The 24,916-nt window shown below is 35.0% G+C and overlaps 1 protein-coding gene and 1 long non-coding RNA gene across 5 annotated transcripts in view; one reads left to right on the forward strand and one right to left on the reverse strand.

Annotated features, from left to right (window-relative positions):
• Positions 1-24,916, forward strand: part of MGAT4C (MGAT4 family member C) — a 742,934-nt gene that overhangs the window by 458,838 nt on the left and 259,180 nt on the right. The window lies entirely within an intron of this gene.
• Positions 1-24,916, reverse strand: part of LOC131519138 (uncharacterized) — an 81,297-nt gene that overhangs the window by 22,016 nt on the left and 34,365 nt on the right. The window contains exon 3 of the long non-coding RNA XR_009265491.1: positions 5,192-5,290. This is a non-coding gene — a long non-coding RNA (uncharacterized LOC131519138). The remainder of the gene's footprint in view (positions 1-5,191; positions 5,291-24,916) is intronic.

The raw sequence follows: 24,916 nt of genomic DNA on the forward strand, positions 1-24,916 counted from the left end.
TGCCTGGGTGGCTCAGTTGGTTAAGCATCTGTTGATTTCAGCTCAGGTCATGATCTTGTGGTTTGTGGGTTTGAGCCCCAAATTAGGCTCTGTGCTGACGGCTCAGAGCCTGCTTGAGATTCTCTCTCTCGCCCTTTCTCTCTCTCTCTCAAAAATAAACAAATAAACTTTAAAAAAAATTCTTAGAAGACAAGAATATGTCTTCCAAGGTAGTTGTACAAACTATAAGGGTTCCAGTTTCTCCACATCTTCACAAGCATTGTGGTATGTTCTTTCATTTCTTTTCATTCCTTTTTTTCTTGTTTCTTTTGTAGGAACTACACAGTATGGTATTGTTAACTGTATGAAGTGTGTTGTATAGCACTTTCTCTTCTTGCATGACTGAAACAATGGGCATAAAATTTCAATCCTGCAAGATGGTCTTTTTTTTTTTTAATTAAAAAATAGCTGTGCAATTGCTCTAGGTCAAATTGTGTCTCCTCAAAATTCATATGTTGAAGACCTACTCCCCAATATGATGGCATTTGGAAATGGGATTTTGGGGAGATAATTAGGTTTAGGTGAGGCCATGAAGGGCCATGAGACCTTCATAATGGCATTAGTATCTTTATAGAATAGACATTAAAGAGTTTTCTCTCTCTTTGCTGTGTGAGGACACAAAGAAAAGGCAGCCATCTACAAGCTAGAAAGAATTCTCATCAGAAGCTAACCAGGCCGGCACCTTGATCTTGAACTTCTAGCCTCCAAAAATGTGAGAAAATAAATTTCTGCTGATTAAGCCACTTAGTCTATGACATCTAGTTTTGGAAGCCTGAGCAGACTAATATAGTAATGATACCTTTTTGGTTTCAATTTGCATTTTTAAATTTTTTTTAAATCAGATTTTCATGTTTATGAAAGTATGTTTGTACTTGATTGGAATTTGACTCAATGGAGTCTGTAGATCAAATTTAGGTGGATAGACATCTTTATATTGTCATTCCAATCCCATGAAAGTGGGATTTTTAAAAATTGTATTTAGATCTTCCATGATTTTTTTCTGCCATATTTTATAACTGTCTGCACACAAGTGTTACACTCTTTTGTTAATTAATTCATGGATTATAGTTTTTTTGCTGTTATTGTAAATATAGTCTGCTAAATTGTGTCATAATTTTTTAAATTTATTTTTTGATGTCAACTGAAAATTTTTTCTTGAGAGTTTTCCAATCATTTTTATCATTTTTTAAAAATATTTACTCAATGATATCATGCTTATATTTCTATTGAGACATTTAAAAATTGCCTTCATAAAAACAGAAGTTTGATGTAATTTAAGCTGCCTCTTCTTGACTATAACAGATTCCAGAAAAAAAAAAGTATCTTTCCCAAACTTTTCCAGAGTATTAAATCTCACCATATCTCTATAAAATGGTTGCTCTCTAATTGCCAAATTGAATAGCCTATGTTGGTAATGGAGGAAGAGGGAGTGAAGACAAAAACATTTTATGAAGGTATTCATTAATATTCTTTATAAACCAAAGTCCTGAAAAGGAAGTAAAATACCTATATTTTTTCCTTATTTTTTGAATCAAGCAGGTTTTAGAAGATTTTGTGAATTCAGACACAATGGTTGTCACATAGTAGAGATCAAATGGATTTGGATTCAATATTTTTCATTGATTCTACTTGCAATTTTCAATAGCATTTCTTACTGTTTCTTATCTCTTTCTCTATCTTCCTATTTTTATCTACTGCATTCCATGCTGTTAAAACATCCTACAAACTTTATTCTATTGTGCTAAGCTTGTAATGACCTCTACAAGAAAGTGGAAAGTGAATGGGGCCAAAAAATATAAAAAAAAAGATATGTGAAAAAGTAGGGGGTGGGAAGGTGGCCGTTATTACTCTCTTGAAATAATAAATAAAGGGAACATTTATCCATTTCTATTGGATAGAGAATAAAAGGTCATAGACCCAAATTAGAGCAAATATGGTTTAGTTTAATTCATTGAAGCAGAAGCAATTTGTTCTGTAACTTCAATGGAAATTAATTCCCACTGTGGTCCCTATAATTTCAATAAAGACTTAAGCTTGTTTCACATTTGTGCATTCCATTTCATGGTACTAGTTCTCCCTCCATATACAAGGTAGATCATTTGGAAATTGTTTTTAGAAATGCATAAACTTTTAACACGTATTTTTACTATTTATAAACAACCAAATGATTATTTCTGATAATCTTGGCAATTAGAATCTAGCTATCTTTATCATATTTGTTTCTTTGCTGACGTGCAATTTAGTTAACCAAGTCACGTGCAAATCTTGAATAAATATTGATGAAACCATTTTACCCATCTTTACAAATAAACTGTTTTCTGTTGATTATGTAGTTTTTCACAAGTCCATGAAAGAATATTTAAAATTTTCCACTTGGCTTTTCTTGTTTGTAAGAATGGGATTTATTCTACTTTTAGCTTACTGCATTAGAGGACTTTTGCTGCTTCTATTAGGTGTTACTTGCCTATACTTTTAGTAGGTGTATGTACTACACTTACTATTAACTGACTTACACAGTGTCTTTTAGGAAGCAGGATACATGCTACTTAAGGCTAAGGACACTGATTTCATGATCTTTGAGGGAGGATCATGAAATTTTAATACAACTAGTATTTGTTCCTGAACAAATTGTTTTTCCACAGCTCTGACCTGTGTCGTGAGTTTCTGTTATAAGACTGCGAACGAATTAGGTACTGCATCTGTGAATACTCTCCATGATTTCTCAGAGACTATTTACAGTAGCCCCAATAAGAAACTGTGGCTTATCTGGAATTTACTTGTAACTGTTGTAATGCCACAAATGTTGCTTACTGCATAATAGAAGTGAAAAAGATATCCAGATTGATGCTTTTGGTAATTGTGGATTATCACAGACATTATCCACTGCTCTAATCCTATTAAAGCATATAGAATGGGTTAATGTAGACCCACCCTCTTACATACAAAAATAATCAAGGAAATTCTCTAACTCTAGAAAAAAAATGGCACATGAAAGATTTTAAACACTGTTCAGGAGTTCCAAAGCCTTTAAATTCACTTCAAGCTTGCCATTGAAAGACACTCCTGCCATCTCAACTCTTCCACACAATGACAGTTGATGGGCCTACCCAGAGTCAGTGGACACACCATAGAAACACTATACAATGACTTCTGATCATGTCAACTAAAATTATAGGTTCTTTGTATTTGACACAAAATAAGTACCCTACATTGATATATTAAAAATATAAAACTTATACTTAGCAAGTAGCAGAATTGGAATTTGACTGAGGTTTGTCTGAATTCAAAAAGCCCTGCCTTATACATACTATCTGTGTGAAGAAACAAAAGTGAGCAACCAGGTGGGTTAACAAAAAAGTGTTGCTCTCTTGCACTGTTGGTGGGAATGCAAAGTGGTGCAACCGCTCTGGAAAACAGTGTGGTAGCTCCTCAAAAAATTAAAACTACCCTATATAGATCTACCCTATGACCCAGCAATATCACTGCTAGGAATTTATCCAAGGGATACAGGAGTGCTGATGCATAGGAGTACATGTACCCAATGTTTATAGCAGCACTTTCAACAATAGCCAAATTATGGAAAGAGCCTAAATGTTCATCAACTGATGAATGGACAAAGAAGATGTGGTTTACATATACAATGGAATACTACTTGGCAATGAGAAAGAATGAAATCATGCCATTTGCAGCAATGTGGATGGAACTGGAAGGTATTATGCTGAGTGAATTAAGTCAGTCAGGAAAGGACAGATATATGTTTTCACTCATATGTGGATCTTGAAACTTAACAGAAGACCATGGGGGAAGGTAAGGGGAAAAAATAGCTACAGAGAAGGAGGGAGGCAAACCATAAAAGACTCATAAATACAGAGAACAAATTGAGGGTTGATGGGGTTGGGGGAGAAGGAAAAATGGGTGATGGTATTGAGGGGGGCACTTGGGATGAGCACTGGGTGTTGTATGTAAGCGATGAACCACAGGAATCTACCCCAACAACCAAGAGCACACTTTACACACTGTATGTTAGCCAATTTGACAGTAAATTATATTAAAAAATAAAATAAACATTAAAAAAGTAAAAAATAAAATAAATAAATAAAATATGACAAAGATTATTATGTTACATGAAGATCACAACATTCACCTTACTGGAGACTCTCACCCTCGCTGGCTCTGAGAAAGCTAGCAGACACGTTGGAGTGGAAGAAACACCAGTCCAGAATTGAGGATTTCAGTCTTAGAGCCACAGGGGATAAAAGTCTGCTCAGTTGAGGCTCAGATGAGACCTCAGCTGACACCGTGATTACAGCCTTGGAGATATGACAGTAGAGAACCAACTAAGCTATACCTAGATCCTGGCCCATAGAAACTGTGAGATAATAAAAGTGTGTTGTATTTTAAAAAAAGAAAAAGAAAAAGAAAAAGAAAATGTGATGCTTATTACATGGCACTTGCTTTTCACACTGTCCAGATTTGGGGTAAAGAGTAATGCCTGCTCCTAAAAAGAATCACCTCCATTTACTTATTTATTTATTTGTTTGTTTGTTTGCTTGTTTATATTTTTTGAGAAGAGAGAGTGCCCATGCACAAGAGAGCAAAACCAGGGGAGGAGAAGAGGGAGAAGGAGAGAGAGAATCTTAAGCAGACTCTGTGCCCCGCAGAGAGCCCTATGTAGAGCTTGATCTCATGACCCTCGGATCACGACATGAGTCAAAATCAAGAGTCAGACACTTAACCAACTGAGCCACCCAGGTGTCCCATCTCCCATTTCTTTTAACAAAACTTTTTAAAACTCTTATGTTTTATTTTACTTTTTAGCTTGATATTCCATGTTTTAGGCAGAAAAGGAGAAACTTGTGGGTACCAGAGAAAGAGTATGCTGGTGGTAATAAAGTACCCTGGTAAGCAGGTTGGGCTAAGTCATTTTCAGGGCCCAGTATAAATGAAAATATGGGACACATTCAAAAGGCAGAAGAAAGTCTTGTCTTCTTCTGTGATCCTTCTTGAATTGTCATTTTTTATTCTCTATTAACGTCCTACCATTCAAGCATCAGGATACTCTGAGGGTGAGTATAGTGCCTCAGAGTTAGTTCCCTGAGGCCAGCTCCCTAACTTGGTTCCCAGGGTTCATGCGCCTAACTTTAATTCTCACCTTGCCTGTGCCCAGGCCCCTGCTGGGGTGGAGAGATGTGAGGTACCTGCACTGGAGCAGGGGGGCTTCTGGCCACAACTCGTTCTGGGAGATGAGGAGCTAGAAGGAGACAGAAGAAGACGGGATGATGTGTGAGCAGGGGCTGGAAGCCCCGACTCAGGATTCAGTGTCCAATTGAACTTCACTTACAAAACATAAAGTTGTTAATAAATTCAAGACAGCAGCCATAGAGTATGTTTTAAGCATCAAGACCCCTCCTGAGTGTAGGAACCCTTTGCAACTCTGATGATCTCTAGTTGTAGTAAACCTAGCCCTGCTTATAGGACATGTTCTTAGAAACAGGCTACGGTTGCCTTGGTTCCTTCAATTTGCTAGGGGTCCTAGATAACAGGTGACAACAAAGAAGCCAGAATTGGACCCTGTGAGGCTCCCATTAAAAATGAATTTAGACCGGGGCGCCTGGGTGGCGCAGTCGGTTAAGCGTCCGACTTCAGCCAGGTCACGATCTCGCGGTCCGTGAGTTCGAGCCCCGCGTCAGGCTCTGGGCTGATGGCTCGGAGCCTGGAGCCTGCTTCCGATTCTGTGACTCCCTCTCTCTCTGCCCCTCCCCTGTTCATGCTCTGTCTCTCTCTGTCCCAAAAATAAATAAAAAACGTTGAAAAAAAAATTTAAAAAAAATGAATTTAGACCAAAGCAAAATGCTAAACCTCTTTATAAACCAAACCATTGATGGAAACAGAATAGATGACACCATAGAGCTACCCTTCAGAGACCATTTATATAGAATTAATTATGCACTAATCTCATAGAAAGGAAGGGGATCCAGACAAGAACACAGTAAACGGCAGAATCAGTCAGGCCTTGTAGATAGGTAGAGGTAAAGTTAGGAACACTAGTTTCTACCCTGTCTCTTATCTTTTCAATAGTAAGCCTGCAGTCAGGTAGTCCCCTGCACCAAATCCCCCAACGTGTAGCAGGGAAGTCAGTACAGGGTGATGAGAGTATTCACATAGATTTAAATATTCATTGAATGACTTGTCAATATCAGATTTGTCATAAAATTTGTGCTTCAGTTTCTCCATAAAATCAGAAGTTTTGTTAATATTGGCCAGAACTGAAGGGTGCCTATTTCTTGTTTTCTGCTGGTGCCAACAGGAATGCTGGTTTGCCACACCATTCTCTTTGTCTCCAGAGGGAAGATGGCACTCTTTTATTTTTTAATTTTTTTTAATATTTATTTATTTTTGACAGAGAGAGAGAGAGAGAGAGAGCATGAGTGGGGGAGGGGCAGAGAGAGACAGGGGGAGACAAAGAATTGAAGCGGGCTCCAGGCTCTGAGCTGTCAGCACAGAGCCTGATGCGGGGCTCGAACTCACAGACCGCGAGATCATGACCTGAGCCGAAGTCGGACACTTAACCAACTGAGCCACTCAGGTGCCTCTGAAGATGACACTCTTAAATCAACTTTCACCTTTTTTTAGGACAAAGATTTATTTGTGCTTATTTCTCAGTTGTGGGATGAGGAAAGCCACAAAAAGTACATCCACCCCAATGTACTCATTTGCATTACTTTAAACAGAAAAGTGAGTTTGAGACCCTGCCTTTGCACTTGACTTTTACCTTTAGCTCATACATGTTTCTGCTTCATACGGTCCTCTTGCTATTTTCTGCTCCTTTTTTATTGCAGTTATTTTTCTAATCAAGCCTTTACCTTCCTCTTCCTGTTACTTTATCCTACATCCCTTTTTTCCTTCTCCCCATTTCCCCCCAGTTCCTTTTCATTGAGGATCTTCTACTACCTCATTTTTATACTACTTTTTTTTTTTTTTTAATGCAAGCTGTGTAAAAGAGAGCATAAGGAAGACAAAATTGTTCTTAAAATTTTGGACTCTTTTATTGGAACCTACTGGAATCTGGGCAGTTTACTGAAGAGCAATAAAATCATCAAGAAAAAGATAAGCAGCACAGCCATTTCTTAATTTATTTGTCTCTAGGTTTTATTGTTTCAGAGGAAACTTCAAATACTTATAGCTACTGATTTAGAAAACGATCTCATTTCTTTAGCTAACTTCTATCTAGAGATTGAGTTACTGATTGTCAGTGAGCTGGCTGAGTACACTTGATTGGATTCAGGTTGTTGTTCAATTCTGCACACATTAGCAGATCCACACCATTAGGGCTTTATAAATGAAGGTCAAAATACTTATTTGATTTGATTTTGAATAAGCAGGCAATTTAAAGATTAGAGAATTGGGATAATGTGGTAGTTGTCTGAATACTATGCTAGCACCTGACTAAATGAGACCTCTTTAATAGGAATGGATCAAACAGTATTGTGGAAACACAATGGATATCAATAAAGAATAGATTCCACGTTTTTATTATTAAATCAAATACTAACACTAAAACAGTTTCTTCAAAAGGATATAGTATTCTAGTTACATGTTCAGAAATCCACTTATGACTTTAGATAAGCCTTTTCTCCTCGAAGGTCTCTTTAAAAATACTATAAAATAAAGATAATCTAACACCACAAAGTTATTATAAACATCGGTAAATGCTAAAAAAGAAAAAAAATCAGTCAAGTAAATGAAGATCTAATTAGCTTTACCAACCTATTCATGGATTGGGCAGCCTCCCATCTAACAAGTAGACTATAGTTCTCAGGAGTTGTACAAAATGGAAGATTTATATAGGAAGGAGGGTGGTGTAGGAAAGTTATTAGAGAAAGAAAGGAAAGAATTGTTTCAGTCAAGATCACCTTCCCTTATGGGGTGAAGGCAGGAGGTCTTGTTATACAGGTCTTCTCTTCCTCTGGGGAATGGAGAAGGCGCATGTGATGCTGATGAGAAATTTCTGACTGACTTCTTAAGACTACATTTCTGAGGGACTTGAAACTGCCAAGTAGTTTAGATATTAAGTACAAATTTGGTAACCTGGCTTATGTGCCACCATCTTGAGCCTGCGGTTTTCTTTTAAACATAAGATAGTGACTAGAAAAATAATTACCAGAGGTATTAAGTAGCAGGTTGTTAAGTTCATACTAAACACTGGTACAAAAAATATATATATCATTATCCATTGAGGATTTCTGTTTTTGATGGAGGCAGAGAAAAAAAAATCCTTTTCTCTGGTTTACTTCTCAGAGTTTTTGTATTTTTTTCCATTCTCATCTTCTGCCTCTCTTTTTTCTCCTCCAACTCCTCCTCTTCCTCTATCCTCCTTCCTTCTTTTTAATGGGCTAGTTACTGAAATCACTACCATCGATGTTAGGCTGTTACATGACCAAGCAGACAATCAAGCTTTTCTTGAAACAATAAATAAATACTTGCCTAAATCCTTGTGTCCCTGTGTGTGTGTGTGTGTGGTTTTGTTTTGTTTTTTTGTTTGTTTGTTTGTTTGGCCAAAAATTGTCCCTCTATCCCAGTGTCTTTTAACTGAAAGTGAGATTGCCGTTAGTCTCATAAGCTTCTAGAGATTTATATAAATTCAAAGTTTTCAGCAACTATACCTGGAGAGAAATTAGATATGTAACCCACACTAAGAGTAGGGTTAGTATTTTATTTGTATTTTTCTCTCTAATATATGTCTGGCACAAAATAGGCATTTAGAATTTTTTTTAATGAATAAAATAAACAATTAATAAAAGGAGCACACTTTTTAAAAAAGTAAGATATTATCCATGTAGAAAAAGTGTTCAAAGGTTCTGTATATGCATTATCAATGTGTGTGTGTGTGTGTGTATTTGTATGTGTACATACAGATAATTTATTTTTAAATACTGTTTTTAAGGTTTCTCACATTAAAAAAATTAAATAATGCACAAAAAAGTAGCTGAAAATATTGCCTTCAAAATATCCTACAACAAAATAAGTGTAGGCAAAATTTTCCTGCAGAAAAAAAGCAAATTGTGTTCTCCCTTTATTTAACGTAAAACTGTTGTATAGGGTAGCTCCCCAGCCATAGACTTTCCTCCCCAGCCCTGTTTGCATATGGGTGGAACTTTTTCACTATTTCTAGCTGATGGCTAGATGGCGATAATTCTTATTATCATTTAGAATGGAATTCATTTATCCATCCTATCCTTCCACAAATATTTATTTAAAATCCACTGTGCAGTAACTAGTATGTTCAATAAGATTACAGTAAAATTATAAGCAATGTAGCAATGTAGAAATATGCAATATATCTTATGCAATACGCCCAAAGCCTCTAGATAATAACTATAAATTTACTACAACATAGTATTAAATTCTTATGATCAGTATGAGACAACTGTAAATATAAAGCATTGTATTCATTAGTATGTGATATACAGTACTTATGATAAATCCAGACATTCTAGTAGAATCTATTAAGGACAATATTTTATCTTAAGTGATAGTCTTCTGTTTTGACTTCAATGAATATTTTATATGTTAACCAATTATGATGAGTGGCTCAGGAAGCGGTATGATTGAAAAATGCCAAATATAGAAGTAACATTTTTTATTTGATTACAAAAACATTCTCTGGAAACTATGCATTTATGTATATGAGTTTTTTCCTCACATACATAATTTTATTATGAGAATTTTCAAACATGGTGAAAATGGAAAGAATTTTATAGTACCCCGCCAACTACATTAACATATTCCACTCTTAACATTTTAATACATCTGCTTTCTTATTTATCTTTTCATCTATAATTCAATCATTATTTTATATATTTAAAAAATATTTGTAGGCTCAGTACACTTTCCCTAAATATCCTCACATATATGTAATCATCTAAAGGTCAATATTCATTTATAATTTATTGTTTCAAATTTTTTATTAAGTTTTAGTATTAATTCCCTTATAGATAACATACAATGTTATATTAGTTTTAGGTGTACAATATAGTGATTCAATACTTCCATACATCACCTAGTGCTTATCACAAGTGAACTCCTTAATCCCCATCTCCTATTTTACCCATCCTTGCACCCAACTCCCCTCTGGTAACCATTAATTTGTTCTTTATAGTTAAGAGTTTATTTCTTGGTTTCTCTCTCTCACCCCTCTTCCTTCCTCCCTTTGCTCATTTGTATTGTTTCTTAAATTCCACACATGAATGAAATCACAGAGAAAGATAGCTTTCTCTAGCTGACTTATTCCACTTAGCATTATACTCTAGCACCATCCATGTCACTGCAAATGGCAAGACTTCATTCCTTTTTATGGCTGAATAATATTCCACCTCTTCTCTGTTCATCTATATCAATGCACACTTGGGCTGCTTCAATATCTTGGGTAGTGTAAATAATGCTGTTGTAAACATAGGGGTGCATATATTAGTTTATAATTTATCTTAAAATAAAATATCCATATAATAAAATGCCCATGTCTTAAGTATATCACTTCATGAATTCTGTATATAAACCTGAGCAATTCAATCACTTTAACATTAACCTCACATAAAAAAAGCATGCTTTAAAAAAATTTGTTTTAATGTTTACTTATTTTTGAGAGAGGGAGAACAAGCAGGGGTGGGGCAGAGATAGAGGGGACAGAGGATCTGAAGCAGGCTCTACCCTGACAGCAGAAAGCACGACACACGGCTCAAACTCTGGAACTGAAAGATCATGACCTGAGCTGAAGTCGGATGCTTCACAGACTGAGCCATCCAGATGCCCCAGCCAGGTTTTTTGATAGTCAATCTCTTCCCCACCCAACCCCAGAGGCAATCACCATCCTGAGTAATTTCACCTCTTGTAGAAACCCATATAAATGATGACATACTGCATGTATTCTGTTGTGTAGTTGTCCCTCATTTAGCATTTTTTTTAGATTTATACATGTCATTGTGCTTAGCTGATATTTCATTGTTAATGCTGAACAGTCTTTCATATATAAATATACCTCTCTTTTTTATCCATTCTGTTGATGGCAACTTGAGAAGTTTTCAGTTTTTATTTATTTTGCTTAAATTTGCTATGTGATTTCTTGACAAGTCTCTGTAGACATATTTTTATTATTGTTTAAATGTTCATTTTTGAGAGAGACAGAGAGAGCATGTGTGTATGGAGTGGGGGGCAGAGAAAAAGGAAGAGAGAGAATCCAAAGCAGACTCCATGCTGTCAGCACAGAGCTTGATGTGGGGCTCGATCCCAGGAACTGTGAGATCATGACCTGAGCCAAAATCAAGAGTCAGACACTTAACTGACTGAGCCACCCACCACCCAGGTGCCCCCGTAGACATATTTTTATTTCTCTTAGGGAAATTCCTAGGAGTGCAATTTTGAGGTCATATGACAGGGGATATTTAGGTTTGTAAGATATTGTCAGATCTTTTTCCCAAAATGATTGTAACCCCTAGTTTTATTCTCTTGTTAAGTTCTAATTTAGAAATTGGACTTTCATACTTCATTCCCTAGTAAGGGAGACATTCATATTAAAAGTGTAATGGATTACATGGCTGGTTGAGTCCAGAAGTAAAGCAAGTACTTTTAAAGGTAATTTGAATGGCTGAAAGTGAACAACTTTATAGAGAGTAAGTAGATATTATTTTTAAGAGTTATTTACTTTAAAATCAGTCTATAGGAAATTGAAGAATTTCATTAAAAGTCTTTATTCCTAAATATAAGCAATCAAAACATAATAGTATTTTTTCAGCTAACGTTAATTTAAGTGTTGAAGATCACTGTATACTACTTTGAACCAAACCTAATTTAAACCATAATTAAAACAAATATATTTTTAAAGTTTTTTTTTAAATATTTACCTATTTTGATATATATAGAGAGGTGAGAGAGAGAGTGTGTGAGCAGGAAGGGACAGAGTCAGATGGGGACAAAGGATCCAAAGCAGGCTCTGTGCTGACACCAGAGAAGCCAGTGCAGGACTTGAACTCACTAACTGTGACATTATGACCTGAGCCAAAGCCAGACACGTAGCCAACTGAGCCACCTAGGTGCCCCAAACACATGTATTTTTAATGTAGACTTGAAGGAATACGTCAGTTTGGCTGCCCCACCAAACTACTAGGAACTAGGCAACGTAAAACAGCAGAAATTTATTGTCTCACACTTCTGAAGACTAGAAATCTGAAATCATGTACGACAGTATGATGCTCCTTCTGAAACATAGGATGAAATTCCTTTTAGCCTCTCCCCTACTCTCTGGTGGTTTGCTGGCAATCCTCAGCATCCCTTGGCTTGCAGCTTTAGTACTTCTGTCTCTGCCTCCAGTGTCACAGACTATTTTCCTCTGGTGTATCTATCTTTTCTCACAAGGACACCAGTCATATGGCGTTACAGCTTACTTTAACGACCTATCTTAATTACATCTGCGAAGACCCTATTTCCAAACAAGGCCCCTGTCACAGGTATTAATGGTTTGGACTTCAACATATTTACCCAGGGGTCACAATTCAATCTATATGATATTCGGTTTACTTCCCATTATGAGTAGGTGTGAGATGGCGACAAGATTAAAATTTTAGTCATTTCTTCCTTAAATATATTGGGATGTTAGATGAGGTCAAAATGATTTGACTGTTGACAAAAGTGTTTTTTTTTTTTTTAGTTTTGCTAGAAATCTTTCACCTCATCAGTTTAATAGCTTTAGAAACAATTATATAGAAAGTAGAGTATGTAAATAACCGACCATTTCCTTCAAACTCTTGCATGAAAACACAAAACCAATAACTTGTTTCACAAAATCAGCAAACCAATCCTGACTGAAAATAATCAGGGAGCTTGTACAATTCTGCCTCATGAAAGCCTATCCACCACCAAAAGTCCTTTGGGATAGCTGAAAACAACTTCTGTTAAAAAAAATGTGTATATTTATATTTATATTTATATTTATATTTATATTTATATTTATATTTATATTTATATATAATACACTCAAAGATTGTGTTTATTAATGTTAGTTCTAGCAAAACCACTCACTTTTTCTCTTGCTTCAGACTAACAACCTTTACATCAAGAAAGCCTAAAAATGGGGTGCCTGGGTGGCTCAGTTGGTTAAGCATCCAACTTTGGCTCAGATCATGATCTCATGGCTAGTGAGTTCAAGCCCCACATTGGGCTCTGTGCTGACAGCTCAGAGCCTGCAGCCTGCTTTGGATTCTGTGTCTCCCTCTCTCTCTGCCCTTCCCCCCCTCTTTTAAAAATAAATAAACATTTAAAAAATTTAAAAAAAGAAAGTCTAAAAGCTGTTAGGAGTGTTTAAATTCCATAGGAAAGTAGAACTTCCACACTTTGTGTTATTTTGAAACAGTTACCTATTATCAATTCAAGTTTTATTTGCAGTGCCCAACATCTATTCTAGTAGATAGAGAGAGCTTGAGAGATACAGAAATCAAAAGAGAGATAAAGGGATTGAGTTCAAGAAATATAATAGCATGAAAACTACAAAATTCTTAGGTTTTTTTAATCCCTTGGAAACAAACATATTCTAGCCAAAGTAAAAGAAAAGGTATCTGTTAGCTACAAATCTTGAGGGAAAATTCAAATTCAAGACAGTATTCTTTAAAAAAAATGTTCCATATAGAGAAGTAAACATGTAATACCCTCCCTCACAATATGTGGAAACTAAGGGTCAGAGTTATCTAAGGTTACACAGCTAGATGAAGTCAGAGCCTAGAATTTGATTCATTTATTTAAAACACTGGAGTTTAATCATTTTACTTGTCTTTTAAAATGATCTTACTTTAACCATGCACCAAGGTTTATCTACAAAAGCTTGCTTTAAATCCCAGCTGTATAAAGGACTGAGTCATGTAGAGAGAGATATTAATACTATCTTAAATGCTATTCTATCATAAGATTCTGATTTCATCTATTCCTATGGGCACAATGCAGCTAATGGTCTCTTTTAAAGATTTAAAGGTTTATAAGTGTGTGTAAGTAATTCTATTGGATTCTAAGCCTTGTATTTCAATTAGAAATTTAGAGAAGCCAGCATGGCTTGCAGCCTGAAAGGGAGGAATATGAACACAATCAATAAATAATAACAACTTGGAACATTAGCCTTAAACGAATAGATACGTAGGTCTAAATCAAATTGTAAGTTCTCCTGCTTTTATTTATTTTTTTATTAGAGCAATATAACTGAAATTTGTTCCACAAAATAAGGGAATTAAAATGTTAGGAGTTACAATGAGAGTTCTGGAAGAAGATGTGAGGAAAAAGTAGAAGTAAAATTAATATCTGAAAACTAAGGGGGAAAATGTTTGAGGCTCTGCTTTGTGAGGTGACAAAAGCCTGTATCTTCACAGAGGGAGGGAAGAGTTACTTCCTTTCCTCAGGATAAAACTTGTCATCGTTTCTTGGACTCTTGGTCCTTTAGCACCATCCTCCATACCAACCATCTCTCCATTCAAACAGAGGCAGTAAAAGTCTGTCCACTTTTGAAGTCACTTGTTGGCTTAGAGTCTCAGATTCCCTCATCTTGGAGGCAGAAAATGGATCAGGTTAGAAAAATAAATAAATAGTGAAATAAATAAATGAACAAAAGAGATTACAGCTATTGCCTCTGTGTTATGGGCAATTTCATGCAAAATATCGATCTTTGTACAGCAAAGGCAATCAAATTCTCCTAAGGTTTATTTATAACTTGACTTTTTTTTTCCATGTTGCACTGTTTATTAAATCAGATGTATCGAAGTTTATATTTCTTTGAAACATTTTAGAAAATTTGCATATAAAAACTTATTTACATACCAGAAAGTCCATTTGAATCCCTGTGTGTTTACAATTTGGAACAAAACATTGATTCAGGAAAGAATAATTTCAATGAATGAATATTAATAGTGTACTGGAATTGAGACACAAAATAGATTTTATTTAGATATAGATTTATTCTAAAGTTTCATAACTGAATAAAATAAGATTAATGAAATATAGTAATACAGTATAAATCATTTTTTCTTTTGGAGGTGACAGGAGATACGATGACTTTTGACCTATTTGTAAATAGGTAAACATTCTTATGAATACTTTATTTTGTCAAGTCTATTATTCCATCAATAGTAAGGTTTACCGTAAACCTTGATTATACCTTTCTGGTGGAAAATTACATCAACACACATATGAATTAAGAAACCCATGGGGGAGGGGAAGGGAAAAAAAAAAAAAAAGAGGTTAGAGTGGGAGAGAGCCAAAGCATAAGAGACTGTTAAAAACTGAGAACAAACTGAGGGTTGATGGGGGGTGGGAGGGAGGGCAGGGTGGGTGATGGGTATTGAGGAGGGCACCTTTTGGGATGAGCACTGGGTGTTGTATGGAAACCAATTTGACAGTAAATTTCATATATTAAAAAATAAAAAAAAAAGAATGAATATTGAGTTGAGATATATTAAAATGAGAGAAATTATTTTGAGGAGAAAAGAATGTGTTACTTTAAGAGTATGTTTCTTTTTATTCGTTAAAGTGGAAATACTTTACAACAAGATGATACAGACCTCTTGAGGTATAGCACACTATCCATTAGCATAGTCACAGTAGATGAAATTAGAAGATAATATGTCTTTCAAAAGAAAGAAAGAAAGAAAGAAAGAAAGAAAGAAAGAAAGAAAGAAAGAAAGAAAGAAAGAAAGAAAGAAAGAAAGAAAGAGGAAGGAAGGAAGGAAGGAAGGAAGGAAGGAAGGAAGGAAGGAAGGAAGGAAGGAAGGAAGGAAGGAAGGAAAAAGCTGTGGCATGCATTTGGTGAGAGTGCCCAAAGATGCAAAAACAGAAAAATGTCTGAAGCTAGAACCATACCACTCACTAAGTACAATGTATTCCAAAATGGTACTAATTTGTGATTCATAATAATCACAGTATGCTGGACTGGAATTTACTTTCTGCATTCTACAAAATAAAAAATGGTTTTCAAGCAAGTTGATAACGTAAACAAGGCAATCATTTATCCTACTTAAGAGTGAGGTCAGCAAACTTGCCAAGGCTTGGAAACAGTACTGTTAAAAAATAAATGAGCTCATGATAAATGATCCTTATCTTTAAAACTACTAACAAGACTCCCTGAGCTACAAAGGCCAGCTTAACATTATCCGTTTCCTTCAGTAATGCTTTGAGATGGTCTGTGTGTCAGACTTACTACTGTTGGTGAGCCCCTGAGTATGGATGAGTTAATGAGGACCTAGCATTGCCCTCCCACTTCATAAAATGTAAACGGCTGAGCAGTAAAATTGAAGAGTTAATGTCTCTGAATGTTCCCTCTTGTCCTCCCCAGATTAGATTTGGTATCTCTCCTCTGAGTCCTGATAGCACACAGCAAATATTTCATTTAGAGCAATTGGCCCACTTTTTTTGAATTGATTTGATTGTTCTTAGATTGTCCTCCTTAGACAGTAAACATCTCTATTTTAGGATTATACCTAGCATAACTTTTATATCTCTGGTGCTTAAAAAGTGTTGAAATAACTTCAGTAAGTGTTATTTTGAGTTACTTATGAAGGATGAATGCTTGAGGTACGTTTTGGGTGGATTGTGGCAAGAAAAAAAAAGTAACTTTCACGTGTAGTTAGTGATCATGCTAGTAAATCTTGGTATTAAAATAAATTGAAATTATGAAATACAATTTACAAAAATGGTATTATTGTTAAATGTTAAGGTTTGTTGGTTTTTTTGTTTGTTTGTTTTTGTTTTTTGTTTTTTGTTTTGTTTTGTTTTTTTTTTTTTCTCGATTAGGAAGAATACATTCAGGGGCTCCTGGGTAGCTCAGTTGGTTAGGCGACCAAATTCGGCTCAGGTCATGATCTCGCAGTTTGTGAGTCCAAGCCCCGCGTTAAGCTCTGTGCTGACAGCTCAGAGCCTGGAGCCTGCTTCGGATTCTGTATCTCCCCCCCCCTCTCTACCCCTCCCCTGCTCATGCTCTGTGTCTCTCTGTCTGTCAATAATAAATAAACGTTAAATATTAAAAAAAAGAATATATTCAATTTTATGCCATTAAAAGCATATACGTATGTGATTCCAAAGATTTATCTAGTAACAGTGTCTTTCTCACATGGAAGCAGATAACCGTTCTGTTCCATCCTGAACATGGAAGAGAAGTTCTTCTGCATCTTGCATATATATTCCTCTGGCTGAGATTGCCAACTTTTGCCTAGAGGGACCTCAGACATTATTTGTTTCAGAGTTTTACCAAGATATCAATGTTATGGATGGGAATGTAGAATCTCCCGCCAGATTTGACAGTGTTATGCAATGCAACTTTATTTTAGACTCAGTCCATAAAATGCAAGTGAAGCTGAGTTTTCACAGAAATTCAGAGAGAGAGAGAGAGAGAGAGAGAGAGAGAGAGAGAGAGAGACAAGCAGAGAGAGAAGAAAATATAGGGCTGTTGTTACATGGCAGGTTTTACTAAATAAAATTGTAACATGCAAGCTAATGCTTTCCAGTGACAGAAGGTTGACAAGCTGAGTGTATATGGAATTTGAAGTTGCTTAGTAGTGCTATTATCTCTTGGATAAAACAATCACCTCATATCTATCTTTGACATAGAAGAACCACTCTTCTGTGTCTTCCCCAGCCATTTCTAAATACGCACTCTATATACGTAGAAGCGTTTTGATCAATTTTTGGTTAACTGGTTTGAAAAACCATGTTTAGTTCCACTGTTCTAATTTAAGAGATGATGGGGTTTCTGTAATATATATGTTTTTAAAATTTCAGGACCACGTCTTCATGGTCAGGAGCAGACAACTAGTTACTGCTGTAATTTACTTTTTAATAGAATAAAGTCTGTTTTTCTTCCATGATAGTTGTTCTCGATGACTTGTATCTCAGTGTGAAGCCCCTGTCAATTCTTAACTGACAACAAAGGAAAAGAATAGAAAAAAAAAATGAATGCATGGGGAGTAAAATGCCATTTCACACTGGGTGCTTTGTAAATGTGAGCCAACTCACACAAATCCTTTAGGGCATCAGTAGACATGGAGCTGAGCCAGAAGTGAAGAAAACATGTCCAAATAGAGAAAGTTTGCTCTGCAAATTGAAATTCAAGCCTGAAATTGAAAAGTTTGAGTTAAATCTACTGCAAAGGGCATATTTCATCCTTTGCTCATTTTTCCCTAAAATACAAAGTCTATTAAATATTGAATTTTGCTACAGATTCTTCGCATATTTCCAATCTCCTTCCACTTAAGCTTCTGACATAGTAATTATCACTCAGGTAAATGGTAATAAAAGCATAATGCTAAATATTTGAACAATTTCATCTGAGCTTTCACAAGGAAGAAGTAAAATATACTCTTCTGTGTAATTATAGTTCAATATGGAAAATAGAATTTGGTGTTATTGGCTCAAAGCAAATACCTTTTAAATCATTGCATAATATGTTTGATAAAAAAACAGCTTAGGTATAAATTGGAAAATGTTTATTGTAAGTACTTTGTGATTTCATTATTTGAGATTTGAGTATCAAGCTCATGAATGTGAAAGTATTTTATAATCCAAAAATTAGATTTGATATAGGAGGTGGGATAAAATTTATTGACAAAACCAAAAGAAAAACTGGAATTAATAACATATAAAAATTATTTGTCCCTTGTGATCTAATTGAAGCACAAATAGAGTTCTTTCCATTTCCAAATTTTGATCTACAGTATTATTTACCAACATTCAAGAGATTTTTTTAGGTAGACCTTTATTGGCAAAGCTCAGCGTACTCCATAAATTTTCTGATTCTTCACCCACACCCCAGCAGAGCAAAGAAAAGTACATTTATTTCTAAACCTTACAGAAGGTTATGATAGATATGGTTTTAAATAGTATTTACGGGGCGCCTGGGTGGCGCAGTCGGTTAAGCGTCCGACTTCAGCCAGGTCACGATCTCGCGGTCCGTGAGTTCGAGCCCCGCGTCAGGCTCTGGGCCGATGGCTCGGAGCCTGGAGCCTGTTTCCGATTCTGTGTCTCCCTCTCTCTCTGCCCCTCCCCCGTTCATGCTCTGTCTCTCTCTGTCCCAAAAATAAAATAAAAAAAAATGTTGAAAAAAAATTAAAAAAAAAAAATAGTATTTACACACGATTATAAAAATAATATACACTCATCGGTGAGAATTTCTAAATTGCATAAGAGTGTGAGAAAAACAAAGCAATAAATTAAAATTCAAGTTTATTCTCTTAACAACTGATTTTTGGATAGCTGATATATACCAAGTACTGAAGTAAGCGTTGAGCGTCTAGATGTAAGTAAAGTACAATACCCTTGGTTCTTGCTTGTGGTCTAATGGTTAATTACCAGAGCATATGGATAGCTCTTTTTAATATTTTATCTTATTTCAATACAATAGAATTTCTCATTGTGTTTTTCCCCACTTAATTTTCATTAATTCATTAAAATTTTCCCCAAACATAATTTTTCATGGCTGCATCATAAATTATGCTTTCCAAAACCTTTGCCACGAAGTTGATGTTTCAGATTTGTCCCAGTTTCACTATAACAAATAATACGATGAAAAATATATTTATATATTGATACATGTTTTGATTGTCCCTTTATCATAAAATTCTAGAAGTAGAATTCCGGAGGCATAAGTTATTGTATCAGTCAGAGTTCTCCAGCGAAACAGAATAGTAAGATATCTATTTCTGTTCCTCTGAAGAACCAGAAAATATATATGTTTTCGACATTTATCTATGTTTGAGACAATGGGAAATTGTCTCACATAATTAGGGAGGTTGAGAAGTCCCACAGTCTGCAATCTACAAGCTGGAGACCAGGAAAGCATTAGTGTAATTCAGTCCAAATCCAAAGGATGAAAATCAAGGATTTAACTCCTATTCCGAGAGCAGGAGAGATGAGATGTCTTATTAGCTCACTCATGAGGCAGAGAAAATGGGGCAAATTCCCTCTTTCTCAGCCTTTTCTTTTATTCAGGCCCTCAATGGACAATGGGGGGAGAGCAATCTACTTTTCAGAATTCATTAATTCAAATATTAATCTCATCTGTAAACACCCTAGCAGGCACGCCCAGAAATAATTTTTAATCTGGGTAACCTCTGGCCAGTAAAATTGACACATAAAATTAAACCACTATACTTATAAACATTTTAAAGCTCCTGATCTGCAATGTCAAATTGACGTTCAGAAAGATTTCAATAAAATTATATGACTTCTAATGCCATATACAAGTTAGCATCTCATCAAATATTTACAGATGATCAGTATCATTCTGCTTTATGATATTTAATGATTTGATGTGTCTAACATATCTCTTTGTTATACTTTTGTTTATTATGACTAATTAAATGAAATATTTTATGGTTATTAAGCATTTGGATTTCCACTTTTATGAGTAACCTCTCACTGAAAGTCAGCTACAACACAGTGATTTTAAACTTTGCACTTTCAAACCAACTCACACCAGCTACACACCTACTAAACAATACATGAAAATTCCCATTTCTTCATATCCTCACGATATTCGATTTTATTGAACTTTCTAATTTTTCTAATTACCACTGATTTTGCCTTCTAAGACACTTCTGTGAATTTCTTTTTTCAGACTTTGTCCCTGTTTATTAATTTCTTTCTTTTTTCTCTTTCATTTGCTGGAGATACACTAAGGTTCTAAATATTAAGCTCTTGCCAATTTTTGGTTTGCAAATAAGTCTTCACATAATTTTGTCTCTCAATGAATAAAAATCATTGTTTTTATGTAGTGAAGCCTGTCTGGTTTTCTCTTTAATGTTTTTTTTTTTTTCCTCCTTTGGACTTCATGAATCTTTTTTTGCTCCCAATCATGACCATAAATATACTGCTCTACATTCTCTTCTATCAGCTATATGAATATGTATTTATGCATGTATATATCTATCTCTCTTTTACTTGCATCATTTATCTATTTTACATTTATACTTTTTCTCCATATAGTAAACCATTGTTTTCCAACATAATTTGCTTTAAATTGTATTATTATTTTCCATTGAATTTTGGTACATTTATCATATATCAAGTTCTTATATTTACATAACCTTCTCTATTCTGTTAGTGTCAAGATGACACTATAGTACATCTAAATACATAGGATGAGTGATCCAATCTCTTTATTCTTCTTTTCTCAAAGTTGAATGCAATTTTCATAAATCTCTTGAGTTGTAGGATATAGTCAAATGTGCAACAAACAACTCTCAATTGATCAAAGGATCAATTCTGTCTTTTACAAATAGACCCTCTGGTTTCTGAGTACTTTTCTATGGAGATATCTTTAGTCTTTCACATGTGTGCAGCATTATTAGTCAGCTTGGATTTAGGAAGAATCTACACTCATTATGGTTCTTAATCCTTCTGCAATTAACTTGACCCCAGAATTGTCCGATTAACTAATAGGTATAGGCTCAAATATAGGTTAAATAAAATGTCAGCATGTAAATGGGATAAAATTCTACATAAAAATGTATTTTTAAAAGTTACTTTCAATAAAAAGCTGATATATATATATATATATACACACACACATACATATATACATATATTTTACATCAAATGGAAAATTATAATATTACTGTGCTTCAGAGATTGAGGTACCATATATGCCTGCCTCCCATTTTTTACAAGAATAAACTCTCCAGGACATAATCATCACAATTGTTAAATGTTCACAAGCTAATATCTTCATTCTTACATGCTGTTAATGCAAAGTTTTTGCAAGGTATTTAAAAGCCCAGGTCACCTTGTCAATGTTGAAAATAGAGTATTACTTTGCCTCCCTGTGGATATCTTTTCTATTAATTTTATTGGGGTTATATCTTCTGTCAAGTTTTTCACTGCAGATTTAACCTTTCTTTTCTTCACTTGGGAAATATTTTCTTTTCCTGAGAAAATGGAAATCAACGATTTCAATTTGTCTTCATTTCACTTTGTACCAAAAAATATTTTAATCCTCAACTGTTACATTTATAAAATGCCACAAAATAAGTTATCAAAAATGTCTTTATAATTTTAGAAATAGAGTTTTAAAAGAATACTGAGTTAGAACAAAAGATCCATATACATTAATGAAATTTATGTAAATTATTTCATGTAAATAAATTACTGACAATTATTTTTCAGGAAACTGTAATATGTTGAGGATGGCTAGATACTTGAAATCAAGGAATAGAGGGATAAGCAGCATAAAAGCATGGGTGGGTAGTGAGTAGCTAACAGATTTTAAACAAGGTTGTTATTATAGGATCATATTGTGTTTTAAAAGGATCATTTTCAGGGCACCTGGGTGGCTCAGTTGGCTAAGCGCTGTCTCTTGATTTTGGCTCAGGTCATGATCTCACAGTTCCATTCGTGGGATTGAGCCCCATGTTGGGCTCTGCACTGACAGTGTGGGATTCTCTCTCTCCTTGTCTCTCTGTCCCTCCTTCGCTTGCACGCATGTGTGTTCTTTCACTCTCCCTCTCTCAAAAAAAAAAAAAATTAAAACTTATAAATAAAAGGATCATTCTCCTAGCAGTGTGGTAACTTGGCTGGAAAGTGAGATAGGCGAATTGAGAAATTTTGAAATGATTGAAGAAAGAGATTTTGTGACAGGTGTTGCAGTAAAAATGAAAGGGAGACCTGGACAAAGATATCTAGGAAGTATCATTAATAGCACTATTGGCTGATTAGTGTTGGGAAGGATGGGTGGGAAAGAAACAAGAGTAAATGATGGAAGACTCATAGGTGTGTGGCTGAGGCAGCAAAGTGTTTCAGGGTTTCATGTTCTAAGGAAGGAATGAGGGAAAGCAGCATGTTTAGGGGTTAAGATGATGGGTTCAGTCTCCAATAGTTTGAGTTTATCTAAATACTAACCAAAGGAGATAGCCACTAAGCAGTTAGAAACATAAGCCAGACAGTAATTCTGACATAAAGCTAGATATATTTGGAAATGAAATCACCATTGTTTCTTACATAGAATTAAGTGTAAAACTCCATGATCTGACAGCAGTGTAGATCTCCAGTGTCATCTCACATGTTATTAATTTCTGTCATTAGGGCCCAACTACTTTAGATTTTATACTTAGAATATACCAAAGTTTATCTGTTTTAGGGTTTTTGCCTTAGCTGCCCCTAAAACATAGTTATTCCTTATAGAAAATAATTTTTGTCTCCCATCTTATGCATTTCACCACCTATATTTCCTATAGTCTGTTTATCTTCTATCACTAATGGTTACAGTAGTCCCTGGACTCAATAAACATTTGTTGAATGACAGAATCTACATTTGGATGTAGGAATGGACAAGATTAACCAAGAAGTGTTGAGAGAGGAAAGAAGAGGGCCTGTGGGAGAACCATGAATAACAATGTCTCAGCCACAATGAAACTGAAATACTTCCCATTGTTTTACAAAGAGCAGTGCATTCAGATCATCACAATAGTTCTTCTGGAGCCATTATGGCACACAAAGATATTTCTATCTATTTTTTTAGGGGTGGAGAAAGTTTTCAGGTTTTCCATTCAGCCCCATACCAAGACTATTCATCACCTATCCCTAACCAATAGAAATATTTTAAGTAAACATTTGAGAATTTGCCATCTTGCCCAATATGGTAAAGGTAGGGATGAGTTAAGACAATTTTGAGACTAGGTAATGATTAGCATGATGGTATGCAGGGAAAGTTATGTCATCTATGGAAAGGACAGTTCAATTAGAAATTAGAGGGGCACCTGGGTGGCTCAGTCGGTTAAGCATCTGACTGCAGTTTAGGTCATGATCTCACGGTTGGTGAGTTCAAGCCCCACAACAGGCTCTGTGCTGACAGCTCAGAGCCTGGAACCTACTCCAGCTTCTGTGTCTCCCTCTCTCTCTGCCCCTCCCCTACTCACATTCTGTCTCTCTGTCTCTCTGTCAAGAATAAATAAACATTAAAATATTTAAAAAAAAGAAATTAGGAACATGTCTGTAGAGTTCTAAAGAAAGAATGGGAAGAATGATATGTGTTTTGGAATATATTTACTTAAAACCAAAATAATCCATGAGCTTTTGGGAGCAAGAATGTAAAATGACAAGGGTAACAGCAAAAGACCAAAACACGGTGTTTTCTGAGATCAAAGTGAAAAGGAGGAAAGAGGAGCCAGCTAGCAAAGAGGACAATGTCGGGGGGGGGGGAAATTAAGAGAGCAGTAAAGAAAAAGATAAGGCAGAAGTATGGGATGAAAGAGTGGATTTCAATAAGTAGGTGAAATTATATATATATATATATATATATATATATATATATATATATATAATTATATATATATATAATTATATATATTACATTATATATATAATGTAATGTAATATATATAATTATATATATATATATATATATATATATATATATATATATATATGTAATAGGAGGCCTTAAAAATGAGAATACAGAAATAACTATGAGATTTTATAATTAGGAAATCACCAGAAACTTTGAGCAGGCAATTTCATTACACTGATTGCCTTAAAAGTCTATATATGGTTAAACAAGAAAGGGGTAGAAATAATGTGGTGGCCATGGTTGCTAATAAATTGTAAACATTCTGTAACATTGCAGAAAGCAGAAAAACAGATTGTCTGGGAGGATGTATGAAGAACTTTTTACCTCTTTTGTTTTTCCAGAATAGCCAAGCCCTGGGTGTATTTGCAGGCAGAGGAGAATGAGTGCAGTTGAGGAGGCACATTATGTTAGACAGAAAGAGGATAAATTTGGAAACAAAGTTCTAGAAGGAAAAAGTGATAAAAATTAGGATTTAGGTAGAAAAAGTAGGTTTAATGAGTGTGAATATTTTTTGTCTTA

Source organism: Neofelis nebulosa, chromosome 8 (assembly GCF_028018385.1).
Source record: "Neofelis nebulosa isolate mNeoNeb1 chromosome 8, mNeoNeb1.pri, whole genome shotgun sequence".
Taxonomy (NCBI): domain Eukaryota; kingdom Metazoa; phylum Chordata; class Mammalia; order Carnivora; family Felidae; genus Neofelis; species Neofelis nebulosa.